Below are 13811 nucleotides of genomic sequence, written 5' to 3'. Positions count from 1 at the left end.
CCATTTGGCCCCTTCCTATTGTGGAAGGAGCGTGAATCCCCACCGTCCGTTTCGCTCTGCATACTTCAGATGGCGACGTCGTTCCAGGATCAGCTCGTCCTGACTCACACGTCCAAATCGGCTGCCATTTTCAAATAGACGAAAAACGGTTTTGTTTATTAAGTAAGGTAAGTAACGTCATTGCTCCCGGCGTCAAACAAAATAGACCACAAAATGTGACCTTTGTGTGAAGTTTGAGCGTGAACCGAGCAGCGATTAGCTCAGGAAATTTTTTTAAGGTGTTCCAATTATCGTTGTAACACCCTGTACTTTTATTTCGTTTATTCATCATTATGTATTTTTGTGGTCGTTCTTGTTGTTTGTTTCGGTCGTCATACACGGATAATTTCAAAAATATACATAAATGTTAACAAAGTTTGGTTGCACGGAAACGGAGTGAATCAAGATAGCTTATATGTAAGAAAAGGAGCATGGAAGGAATGCACATGTAGAAAAAAACAGACATTTAATAAGGGCAATATAAAAAAAAGAAAGTCTTGTGTTGTAATCACTTCATGCTCAAGTGACCGCGTGTGAACAGAGGATAAAAAAGGTCACTTACATGACAAGCTCACAGACGTGTTTGTGGAACTGTGTCGAGGAATTATTAAATATGTCTAAATATTCGTTGTACTGATTGTACGTACACTGGAGGCGAAACATGGGGCACAAGCCACGCAGACAGCTTGGATTAAAAAATGTGACGTGTCTTCTGGCGGATTTTTGCGGCACATGGAGTGTAACATGTTGCAGCATTTCACCACACGACACGGTGCCGTGAATGATTTTGAACAGGAAAAGAAGATGAGCCTTAATACGTCTGGACTTTAAGCACTCTAGCATCGGGACAGAGAATGACCCAAAATTGTTATGGCTAGCAAAGAGATGATTGAACATAGATATAAACTTTTTTTTGGACACTTTCAATATGCATACAGAGTGTTTTGCATGTGCTATTCCATACCACAGAAGCATACTCGAGCTGCGGACGACAAATAGTCGTGTACAGCTTGAGAAAAGATCCCGGCTCCTTAAACTCCTTCGATAGGCGACATATAACGCCAAGAGATCGGAGGGCCCGCCGAGTGACCTCCCGGATGTGCGGGGAGAAGCTCAATTTACTGTCGAAATTAACACCAAGATTCTTAACCTCAAAAACACCTGGTAGTGCTTCACCGTTAATGTTGTAGGAGAACAATATGCTGTCAGTTTTTCTAGTGTAGGTCATTACCGTAGTTTTTGATGTATTAATAAGGAGTTTGTTGCGTGAGCACCAATCTGAAAAAGACGTGATCACTCGCTGCAGAGCGGAACAGCTTGCGGTGTTTGAAACAGCCTTAAATATTTTGACACCATCAGCATATAAGAGAAAGTGACAATCATGAATTACTGAGGAAACGTCATTTATAACAATCACGAATTACTGAGGAAACGTCATTTATAAAAATTGAAAAAAGAAGTGGCCCCAGAACAGATTCCTGAGGGACACCACTTGTGGCCTCACAAGAGAGGGAAGACTGCCCGTTTGCATGCACGAAGCATGACCTATCCTATAAATAATTACATAAAAGGGATGTGATGGATGGTTGTAAATCGAGTTGACACAGCTTTCTAAATAATATATCATGGCAGACGACATCAAAAGCCTTGCTCAAATCGAAGTAAACGACATCGAGTTGTCCTCTTCTCTGCACAGTTTCCGTAGCATACAGCATAAAATTTACAAGATTAGTGGTGGTCGATCTCCAAGCGAGAAAGCCGTGTTTCTGAGGTAATAATATAGTTTTTACACTGAAAGTGAGTAGTGTATGTAGTACAGTCTCAAAGAGTTTTGAACCAGCGCAGAGAATAGAATTCGTGTGGTAGTTTGTGGGGTCTAACTTTTACCCTGACTTAAATATATATGAACAACCCGCGCAGTCTTCCAACGAGTGGGGGACTTACCGGTATTTCATCAGGGCCGCACGAAAATGATGGCTTAACTCGCTTTAGAGCTCTTGATACAAGACGTCAGAAATAGAACATTCTGAGATTTTGTCATACCCCGGAAACACTTGAGGGGGGCAGGCTGCACTTTTCTTGCCGAATACTGAACTGAATTGTTGAGCAAAGGCATTATAGGAACGTCAGGAATGCTGTCACCCTTTTTATCAATGAGGTTAATATTTCCTGGGTTGTTTTTGGAAGTTTGTGCACGGACATGACCCCAGAAAGCTTTAGCATTGCGTGGCACATCAGCTTCAACCGCGGCAATGTAACTGGACCTATCGCGCTTAAGCAGATATTTACAATGCGACCTGAGTTGACGAAACTCGCTCTGCCCCCTCTCTTGGCCCGTTTTCTTTGCTTGTTTGTGAGCTCGATTCTTTCTACCAAGGGACTTTCTTAGTTCAGATGAAAACCAATACGGATAATTGCTGCTTTCTTTAGTTTTTTTTTTTTGTTTGTTTTTTTGTACAAATCTGCTTAAGCCATCGTGAAGAACTTCGGTGAAAAAATCAGTCATTTCGTCAGCGTCATTGAGGGTGTCCAATGGTGACCAATCCGTCTCACCGAGGAAGTAAAAGAAGCCAATATAGTCCCCACGAGCGAAGTTGTAATTGCAGACACCTGGTGTGTTGACGGGAGGACTGTGGTGGGCAAGGGATACGTTAGAAATTGAAATGAGTAGGAGGGTGGAGGGGTGGACGCCTCAACGTGTTCTATGTTAGTAAAAGACAAGTCCAAAAAGTTTCCACGCCGATTCCTAATGAAGTTGCATTGCTGTAACGAAGCGAAAGAAATAAAATCTAGCAAAATTTCACACTTCTGTGATATCGGATGGGACGCCCGATCAACCAACTGAGTTTCCCATGCAATGCCGGGTGCGTTAAAGTCACCAGTTATCAGAAAATTGTGATCACTGTGGTTACAACATTTTCTATTGAATTTAAGGTATATTTAAAGTCATTGGCGTTTGTCTCGGGTGGTATGTAGTAAGTGCATAGTAAGAGGCGTTTACCCGAGAGCAAAGCACCTCTAACCAGATAGACTCAGTTTCCAGTTCAAGATCCAGGCGCCATTTACATTTAATAATAATAATAATAATAATAATAATAATAATAATAATAATAATAATAATAATAATAATAATAATAATAATAATAATAATAATAATAATAATAATAATAATAATAATCACCATCAGCCTACTCTCCTACTCTACGAAGTCCTCTCCTATTTACCTCCAACCGCTCCTGTCCTGCGCTGCTCGAGTCGATTCATTGTGCCCAAATTTCCTTATTTCTGCAAGGCTCCACCGAGTTATTGGCCTTACCCTCCTTCTAGATCCCTCTCTCGGTACTATCCACTCTGTTGACCTGGTGCTCCACCGGTTGTCAGTGCGTCGCATACGCGTTAATATAAAACGCAAAACGGCCGAAAGGGGGGGGGGGGAGGGGGGGTGTATCTACTCGTTCCATTCCAAACGTCAGTGCTTTCATGCACAAACGTTTTCAGGTCGCCTAGTAGCAAGCAAGGATCCAGGTTTTGTCCGGGGAAGAAAACTGTGATCATCCGCCGTGGTGGCGAAAGTTTCGAAAAGACCACGTCGCGAGCGCTCCGGAATTCGGGGAACGCAAGCCCGGCTTCCACCGAGAGCGAGGTTACAACTTCTCGGAATCGCTGCCCCGGTGGTCACGAGGGGAGCTCGGGCCGCACAGCTGCAGGCTAGCCGAAGGAAGGCCACCGTCCTCCTCCCCGCAGCGAAAGGAAGACGACACCGATCGAAAAGCATGGAGTCGGGCGAGTTATCTGATGACCGTTCGCGGTGGCGAAACAGTGCAGCTTTAAACAAACACAGAAGAAAGAGCAAACACCCTTTGCCTCATTGTGATAAAAGCGCATTAAAACGATCAATTTGATCGGGGAACCTGAGTTTGCTTGCGTGCTTTTGAAGGCGAAAGCCTGGTGATATTAGGTGCGGAGTACCCTAGGACCACACAATGTCCGTCCGCGTCAGTGCGCATAGCATTTACAATCGCAAAAAATCACACAGGCACTGACAGGATTCGAGCGTGTGTCTGGTAGACCAGACAGAGTTAGTGTCAGTTGTTTTACCTATTGGGCTACGACCGCGAGTTAGTACCTCCTCCCGTACCCCGCAGAGTAGTATGTCGGCGTTAACATGCCGGCAGACCTCTCTGCTTTCCTCTAATAAAGAGCTTTCTCTCTCTCTCTCTCTCTCAGAGAGTCTAACGGCTTTTACTCCCTCGCCTGTAACGGTGCGGAGTAGCTTAGGACCTCCCAATGTCCGTCCGCGTCCATCCATGTGCACACCACCATCAAGCGAAAATCAGGTGAAATGCGATTTGAGCCGTGAGTGGCAGTTTCATTTAGGGAATAATCAAGGTGCAACTCACGGCTCAAATCGAATGACGGTCGGGGCGCAAATCGGATGTCACTCGGGACGAAACTTGGATGTCATTTCGAGTCCCCGTACTCTTCACCCTCGCCATCATACACGGAGTGGAGATGCTGCCATTTTTTTGTCAAAGACTTCTTTACTGCTACAACGTATATTCGTGCGTCCCGCTTGTGGCCACGGACTCATGGCCGCCATCTAACGGGGAAAAGCCAGGTGACGTCCTCCCTATCACCCCCTTCCTTCTATCAGTTTGGGCTTAAATAAAGTAGTTTATTATTTCTCTCTCTCTCTCTCTCTCTCTCTCTCTCTCTCTCTCTCTCTCTCTCTCTCTCTCTCTCTCAATATATATATATATATATATATATATATATATATATATATATATATATATATATATATATATATATATATATATATATATATATATATATATATATATATATATATATATATATATATATATTTGATCATTCCTGTAGAAGACTTGTCTCGAAGTCGAAACGTCGAAATAAACCCTCCGATGTTGCTGTTACCGAGGTTTCTTACTTTATATATATATATATATATATATATATATATATATATATATATATATACATATTTTCCGTTTTTTTTTTTTGTTTGTTTCAATAGGCAGACTGCGAACACTTGACGCCACGGCCACAGCTTCCCCGGAGTCCGACTTCTGCACGGCTGGGCAGCGTCCGTTCTGCTCACGTGCTGCCTCGTACACCTGCCTTGTCGGATGCCATGCAGCAAAGAAGCTTCCGTCCTCTTGGCGCCCTTTGTCTACCATTGTAGATGGTTTTAACCACACGTCCCGCTTAAATATGTCGGGGTGATCGCAGAAAGCTTTCAGTGTCGGAGCAAACGAAAACGTTTGCCGCGTAGCCTGATAAGCACCTGTATTACACTGGGCTGTGATATGAAAAGGAAGGAAACGCATGCGGCGGCATAAGGTGCGAACAGAGACACGCCTTGTTGCACAAGATGTAGTGGGTTCAACACCCAGCCGCGTATTCTTCTCACGAATCTCGCATTTTCTACAAGTATGCAGGCTCTTGATGAGCAGTATTTCACTGTACAATAAGATCTATGATAAAAATTTGATAATGTACATATGAGCTTTATAATAAACTTTTACTGTACGATAATATACTGCATAAAATTCTAAAATAATAAATATGCCTGGCCCCCAAGGCAAAATTTATCCGTACGTACGTCACGGCGCACCGTTATTACCAACACGGCGTCATTATTATTATTGCGTTTGGTTCTTTCATTTTTGCGTGTCAGATGGCTTCTTATCCGTGAGCTTGGTTCCTTCTCTTTCCTTATGGTTTTCGTCCCAAAATGTGATGTATTCCTGGCATGAAATCTCCCTTCCTCAATTCAACCCTGCCCCGTATAGTGCCCAGCGTTGGCGTACCACCCATGTAAAGACAGCATTGAGAAAGCTGGTGAACAGCGCTGCTGCCCGCGAGGTCGACGTTGCGATTCCAAGTCTGCGAGGCTGTATTTCTTACGAGTACCGCGTATACAATTAACACGCACCCTGTAGCCCCCGTAATAATTAAAGAGCAGAATGTTTTCGTTCCGCTCCTGTATTAGGGTGACAAAAGTATACAGCCGTGATTTGTTGTGAGTTTAGTTGGGCAGCCCGACGAGACAGCCGAAAGGTGTTTTCTATACGGAGCACGTTTGTAACGATTTGTGTTTTCGGTATACGTTTATTCCGCTATACATTATTAGAGAGTTTTAGCTGACCGTTTCTGACGGTCCGCTCCGCTCCGATAGCTAGCGGGAGCGCCAGTGCGCATGCGTGGCGCGCAAAGGCGCTAGCGGCGATACCGGAGCGGGGCCCCGCTCTGCAACCGGGGCCTCTTAGCGGACCGTCGCGGCCGCTTACGTTACCGTGCGGGATATCAGCGTGGCTGCCCCGCGATGTGAGCGCGCTCCCGCGAACTCCGTTTCTTTAGTTGAAACGCGAGCGACGAAATCGCGAAAGCTCTTCCGAAAAGGCAAAGGTGCCACACTCCTCAACAAGCTTTAGTACGGAAGCGAAAAACGTCGACCGAAGCGCGGGGCTGCTTCTTTGCAGCGCCGAGAAAGACAGCCTTGTCTTGGCTGTTCCAAAGTTTATCGGCTTCTTTAAAATAATTTAGAACCATTATGTAAGCGACTACATCGTTTTAAAAAGATGGGCGCTAAACGGCACTTTACATTACTTGAGAAACCAAATTCCAATTCGTATCTTGCGATGACGTTTTTGGTTTGCCCACGCACAGGGCACGACCAGTGACGCGAATCATTCCACGTCGAGGGCGATACGGTTATCGCTTAGCTAAAAGCCTTTCTGCCGCTGACGCCCCTGTTGTGCTTAGTGGGCCGTCGGGAGCATAGCGGAGCGTCACAAACGGTCAGCAAAAACTCTCTATTACCTCCAATAGTGTTTCCGCTTTCTCGATCATTCAAGCAGTTACCAGAAGCACGTACGGCTACGAAGAGAGGACTCAGAGATAGTTAAATATAAAAGGAGCTGGCTCTTTATGTTGAAAGCGGCGGTACAGCGCACACAGCGTGTTCCGTAAACTTCGTGTGACGCACGCGTGCCGATCGTTATCATCAGCCCAGAAAGCGGTTCCCAACGCTCCGGTACTTATCGCCGGAAGAATGCGCTGAAACCGTTCTCGGTCGCTGTGCGCTGCCTGGAATGTCCTCTCGTTGAGGGAGAACCCGCCCGTCGACAAACAAAACGTAGTCGATTTCCCGCGCAAAGACGCAGTTAACGCGTCTCGTCCGCCCATCGATAATTTCTGACCACGTACGCGGTTTCAGCAACAGTGATGTCTCGAAGCCAGCTTTTCTTTCTCGCCATTCGATAATAACTGAAAGCGAAGCACGGGCGTAACGGCGCAAAACAAAGACAACACGGATGGAGTGGGCGCCACAGTGCTCTGTTTGTGACAACCTTGAATCTACATATTGATTTCGACCGCTTTAAAATAAATTTAAAGTTAGCAGAAATGCACCGAGAAGTACAGAAAAATTCAGAGTAGGTGTCAGTTGCGGAGCACTCTTCCTCCCCTATTCGTTCTAAATTCAACGAATCTGTGCGACAGAATCAGTAACTGCTGCGGAAATTGCCTAAAAGAGAAGGCACAGGACGCTTTCGCGATGGAACGGGACGCCACGCCGCCTGCACCAGGTCCGCACCTATTCTTTCCGTGCAGGAATACAATCGGAAATCAGAACCTAGTCCATCGCTTCGCATCAGATACAGCCTTGTGCCCAGTATTGATTACATCAACGAAGGAGTATGCCGTTCGTGCGCCCGCCATCTCGAGTGCGTACGCGTTTTGAGAAGCTCCGCGACATCGTCGGCGTCATCTCGGCCTGGCTACTCCACACCACGACCGACTTTAGTATTTGTAAAGCCGGTCGTGCTCTGCACTAACAAGGACAAAGCAACTGTCCCTCTTCTGTGGCACACTGATCGGCGCTGTAGACATGTGTGAGAGCTGCCTCGCGGGCGATGTGCTAAATTGAGCAAAGGAGGGTGTTACCAAACAAACCGCCCTAAGCTCTCACAGATCGCAAGTGTACGTGAATAAAAAAAAATGTTCAAACAACTTCCGACAGTCGGGTTCGACATATTGGACAGTGGGGTGGAATAAAACACAATGACCCGACGTGTTGTCGCGGTGACCACTGAAACGGTTAGAACGCGAAACACGACAGGCAAAGTGCGCAAGGGACGCTGTGTTTCGGGTTTCTAAAGCCGCAGCAAGACATGCGCATCAAGCCGCGCTTCGAGTTCGTGAAGGATGGGGATGAAATACTCATGCGCTCTCAAAAATCCTCCAATATATATTCCATTAATTGTTTGGTCTCGTTGGCGATCGGCTATGCGCCAATCACCCCGGTTCAAATCCTTCTATTCCGCTGTTTTCCCGCTGTGAAACCGAACGACACAAACTTCGGGAACACCGTTCGCTTTAGTCTGCAGCTCCTTTCATCATTCAGGCGACAGATGTCTCATTAAACCGTCGGCGTCAACACGACTGGTACCAAAATGACCGCAGCTGTAAATAAAGACCCAATTGGGTTCGGGTAGGATTTGAGCCCAGGTTACCCAAAGGAGGAGCTAGTGCCTACACTGTGCTAACTAGACCCTCTGCCAGTGGCGGTCCCAAGGGGGGGGGGGGGGGGGGGGGGGGGGGCGAAGGGGGCGGTCGCCCCCCCCAAAGATGTCCTCAGTTTCTTATTTTGAGTTTTTTTAAGCATTCCACTTGCGCGAAGTTAAATCCCGGCGGGTTGCACCGCATACGCGCACACGCCTCCATGGTTATCACCACCTCCGCAGAATTGGCGCAAGGAGGCGAGCGAATCTTAATTCGCCTGCCCCCCCCCCCGCCTCCCCCCCCCCGCCCAAAAAAAAATCGCCCCCCCCAAAACCGATCTCTGGGACCGCTACTGCCCTCTGCCGGAGGGGAAACAAGGACAAGGTGCGTGTCGCGTGAAAGATGGGCGTGGCGGCACGTGAGTAGAACAGGTGCACGCGGACAAGAGCTCTGACTGTGCACGGAAGCTGCCGCATCACTGAAGGCCAGTCTGCCTGTCAGGGTAATTCGCGCCAAAAGATCAAGAAAGAAAGGAAACGAAGAGATGCAAGCACGATGCACCAGTGAAGAAGTCTTTGGTAATCGCTAGGATTTCGGCTGCAGATTACCCACGGAGATGAAACACCCTCGCGCTGGATTGCTGATTCCGTGTCGCAGCGCAGGTCATAATAACGCAATTTACGGGTGAGCTTATGTACAGAGGTGCGACGTGTTCCATGAGCTAAGTGACCATGATCAGTCCGATCATATTATTGCAGAGCGTGGTGCCCATTCCGAGGTACCATGGAAGCATATCCGACTTCAGTACATGCTGGTTTTTGCTGGACAAACTCTCACACTTTACACACGGACTCGGGTGCAATCAGCCACAGACGCAAGGTGAAGGGCAGTGAAAGCGCCACCATGCGTCGAGTGTATGAGTTCTAAGCTAGAGTTTGACTCACCTCATGGCGTCGAGAAAAAAAAAAAGGATGATGTCGGAGAGGTCACAGAAGTTGGTTTTCTTTCGAGGTTCAGTCACTATGGGCGTTGAAGTCTCCAAAAAATACCGGACCATCTGCACTAACGTGAAACCTGAGAAGGGGCGAAGCATGCAGCGTATCAGAGTATTCAACGGTTGCAAGCCTCTCTCTTGCCACACGGCGCGCGCTGATTGGGCGCCGGAGAAGCGCCGGTGGGAGGAGCAATCACGCGCTTGCCGAGGCGGTGGCACCCTCTCTTGCGTTGAACCGGATTTAAGCAATTAAATGAGAGACAGACTGGGCGTAAGTTGTCTTCGTGCCACCCGCCGCAGCAAGCTAAGAAGTATGCGAAGAAGTAGCGCGAAGCGTTGGAAAACGAATGTCCCGCTGTGTTCTTCTAGTACGCATTTTTGCCCATGGAGATGACACGTTCTAGCGCGAGGCGTTGGAAAACGAGTGTCCCGGTGTTTTAGTACCGTGGCTACACAAGAATACGACGACATGAGACGCCGACAACACGAGCCCCTAAGGTGCTTCGCCCCTGAAACTAGTACTATAGTGCTAGTACGTTGGCACATCGGCGCCGGCGGGATTTTGTCTTGAAGGGGGGGGGGGGCAAACCCGTTGCATCGCGGGGGGGAGAGGGAGCAAGTGCTGGTGTGGCTTGGGGGTTGGGGGTGGGGGGCCAGTGCCCCTTTCGCACCCCCCTTCCGACGCCAATGCGCTTCATACTGCCTGGGCAAGTGAAGTGGAGCGTGGAGGAGCTTATAGGCCACCTCCTTTATATTGGAGGGAAGTTCGACAGCACACCCGCATGGCTCTAAGTGGGACGATAACTTCGACGAAAACCGCCTTAATATCTTTATGTTCTACATCCAGGCGGTGGGTCATTTCGTTCGCACCCGGAAGACCATCAAAACTCCGTCACCCCGGCTACGCCTGTCCTTGCGAACACGCGGTAAACGCGTTCCGCGTCGAAAAGTTCGCAGTCAGTACACGCGCGTCATCAAGTCATGTCGCCGTGAATAGCACAGCCAGGCGGCAGTGAATACAGGTGGGTTTGTAAATACGCATTTCTATTTCAGACACTGCGATAGTTTTTGTACGGAAACGAAAACATGGAATTTAGCTCGAGCGAGTAGGAAAATCATCGTTTGTAGGTCGGACGGGCGCCGCAGAGCTAACCTGCCAGCAAACACCGATTGGGCGCTGAAGGACAAAATATTCCGCTCACAGAGCCATATAGTAGTTGACAGGAACCCTTCTGCGCCTGCGCGCGCAGGCGCAGCGAGGAGGGCGCACTTCACCGTAACCACGACCGTAACGAATGCGCGAGCATGGCGAGGGTCGACCCGCGGAACTAACCCACCGCAACGACTGCACAAGTGCCCAAACGGGTCCCGGTCAACACAGTACGCACGTAAAATACGGAGTACTAAAACTCTCTATTACCGCCTAAAATTAAGGAACATGTTCTATGTAACAATAAACTTCGAGGACACCTTAAAGCATCTGGTAATTAAGTTCTGTGTGCGAAGGCATTAATGTTCATTTGAACGGCGTTGAGTGCTCCTTCCAGTCTTGCGCTGCAAGTATTTGTGCCGGCTGACTCTGAGCCTCTGTGTGAGGTCAGCGGGCTGGAGCAGCCTGCCGCCGAGCACCGCACTCAAACGCATCTCCACTGGATCTGCGCAGGCCCAGGAGCTGCCTAACTTCATGTTTTCTTTTTTTTTTATACTATTGCGAAGCTCGTGCTACGTAACGCTTCGCAGTGGCATGTTAGATGTTTCTCAGCGCCTGATACCGACTTTTTTGCTTAGTGGGATATTTAATGCTTTCGCATTAAAATAGTCTGCAGTAAAACTCATGAAAATTGGCTTCAGGGGCGATAGCTATTATCGTGGCCTGAGAGAAAATTCTGGTCTGCCTGTGCATTTGCTTCTCATTGGGATCCCTTTTGTTGTACCGTTACCTAAAGCTGACTGACTGAATAAACTTTATTGAATCAAAGATGGAGGGAATGGGAGAAAAGGATGGGAGAATCACAGGTGGAACCCTTTGTCCAGCGCTCCAGTGGCTTCTTCTCCCGTCTTCGCCCGGCTGATTAGGTCCTTTAGGACATGTAAGTCGGGGCTGACGAGGGCGGCCTCCCATGATTCAAGTGAAGTCAGTGGCGGGTCCTTTTGGTGTTCGGCCCCTGCACAGTGGTGTGGGCAGGCCCTCGTGGCATGGAAGAAGGTAGCAGTCTCTCCGCATATACTCGGTTACAATCTAAGAATGGCAACGATGATGATCGCTATTAGTTTTCACTTTATAGCGGGGTGATGACATGTCATCTTACCAAAAAGTACTAATATACCTGTTTTATACTCTTGGTTTAATACTAGCGCTGCTTAGGGCTGGCACAAAAAGCTTATTAGGCACAAAATACTTTTTTTTATGTTACAGGTGGTAACTGTCCTAGGCAATATTCCCCTCTCTGCTTTTCGTCCACCAGCATTCTAATCTTCTTTTTGTCGCTTCGGCAGCCTTGAAGTTAACTTCCTCTGTGCTACCCTTCAATCCTAGGGCTTCTGGAAGCCAAATATTTCCCTCATGTAGATTTGGATGGATACCCTCACATTCTAACTCGATGTGCTGCATAGTTTCTGTTTCTTTTCCGCAGACGACGCATACCCCATCATTTTGTGAATACTTCCCCACAAAGCTCTTAGTCCGCAAGCAACCTGCTCTACCCTGAAAAAGCAAAGCACTGCCCTGGGAATTATCGTAGAAATTTTCCTTTCTGATGTTCAATTTCTCGTTCAACAGCGGCAACGGAAGTTGCCGCTGTGTCTCATTACCGCAGCCGGATGTTACTCCGCGCGCCGCAAGTAGTGCGTTACTAAGAATATTTTGAACATGGCACGAGCCGTTTCCGTAATTTTCTGTACTTAATATACTTATAAAGTACTGCAGCGACGGCAGACAAACTACGCGAGGAAAGGCAGACGATATCACGCATAGCATCTCCGTTCAAAACACGCGCGCCCGATGACATCCGCGTGCGTCGCTTAGGCGGAGTGATACCGTATATACTAGAGTATATTCTAGGGGATATGGACGATATGGATATAGTTCTTCTGTGTAGTCGGAGTGCCGTTGTTGGAAAATCTTCGCCCAGCGAGATTTATGTATGAAGGTATTCGTTCGAATCTTACGTAGCATCTGAGCTTCAGTTGCCGTTAGTTCATCATGCGGGATTGGATATGTAGCCCACTCTTTTCTGGCATTTTGAAAGTATTGACCGTATGCATTGGTGTGAAGGCATCAGTCATCCGTGAAGTTGCACGCTCGCCTGTTCGCCGCCTCGTTACCATCGGGCTCCGTGGAAGCGTTGTGCCATCTATAAGACTCGGCGCGAACGATACAGCTGTGTCGTTGCAGCGGGAAATTTGTGCGCCTTTAGATTTCGCCACAAATTCATGGCTTCGACGCGAAGAACGCAAAGGGTACTCCGGTCCTTCAGTGGAATAAAACGTGTGTTCACCGAATAACGCTAAAAAAAAAAAAAAATCCGCAGCAGAAATTAGGTACAGGGAAGGAAACGCAAGTGCTCTGTTTCCAAATTTACAAGTAACCGCATTGGCAACGCATAATTTGTTCCCGTACTCCTGCGAAGCGGCTTTACAAGCTAGAGCTATTCTCGTGCCACGGAAAAAAAATCCTGAACAACTTTTACGCGTTGTTCGGGATTTTTATCAGGCCACGAGTTTTTCTTTTTTTTTTTTCAGGATGGTTAAACCTGGTGATGTATATCTTTCACTAATCTAAGCGTTTCGTGTAATGTTGTTTACTGCCATTAACATTTTCTTGATCGACCCATTAGCAGTCGCACGAGTGTTACTTGTGTAAGATATTCTGTCAGGTATAATTTTCGTAAACTTGAATGCGTGTAAACTTGCACATGCGTAAACTTGTATGCATGTGTACGTCAGACACAATACGTAAACCGCAGCGGTAAGGAGGTTGCGCAGTTGTTTCCATGAAAACGGCAGTTAACAGAACACGAGCACTGTTTAATTCTAAAATGTAATGAGAACATATTAGCTAACATGGCACCGCTGATTCCTTTAACAAATCTTTCTTACCAGCTGCAAATGAGGCTTGTAATGCCCTACCCGATGCAATTGTAAATGAGCGCGATTCACAGAAATTTCGGCAGCAACTAACTAATTTTTTCCGCACTTAATCAGACTTATTCTTTTTTCTTCGTTGTGCAATCGCTTATAGAATCAACAC

The sequence above is a fragment of the Haemaphysalis longicornis genome, unplaced genomic scaffold (assembly GCF_048455015.1).
Source record: "Haemaphysalis longicornis isolate Haplotype H1 unplaced genomic scaffold, Haemaphysalis longicornis Haplotype H1 scaffold_2, whole genome shotgun sequence".
Classification (NCBI taxonomy): Eukaryota; Metazoa; Arthropoda; class Arachnida; order Ixodida; family Ixodidae; genus Haemaphysalis; species Haemaphysalis longicornis.
This window is presented reverse-complemented; position numbering follows the sequence as displayed.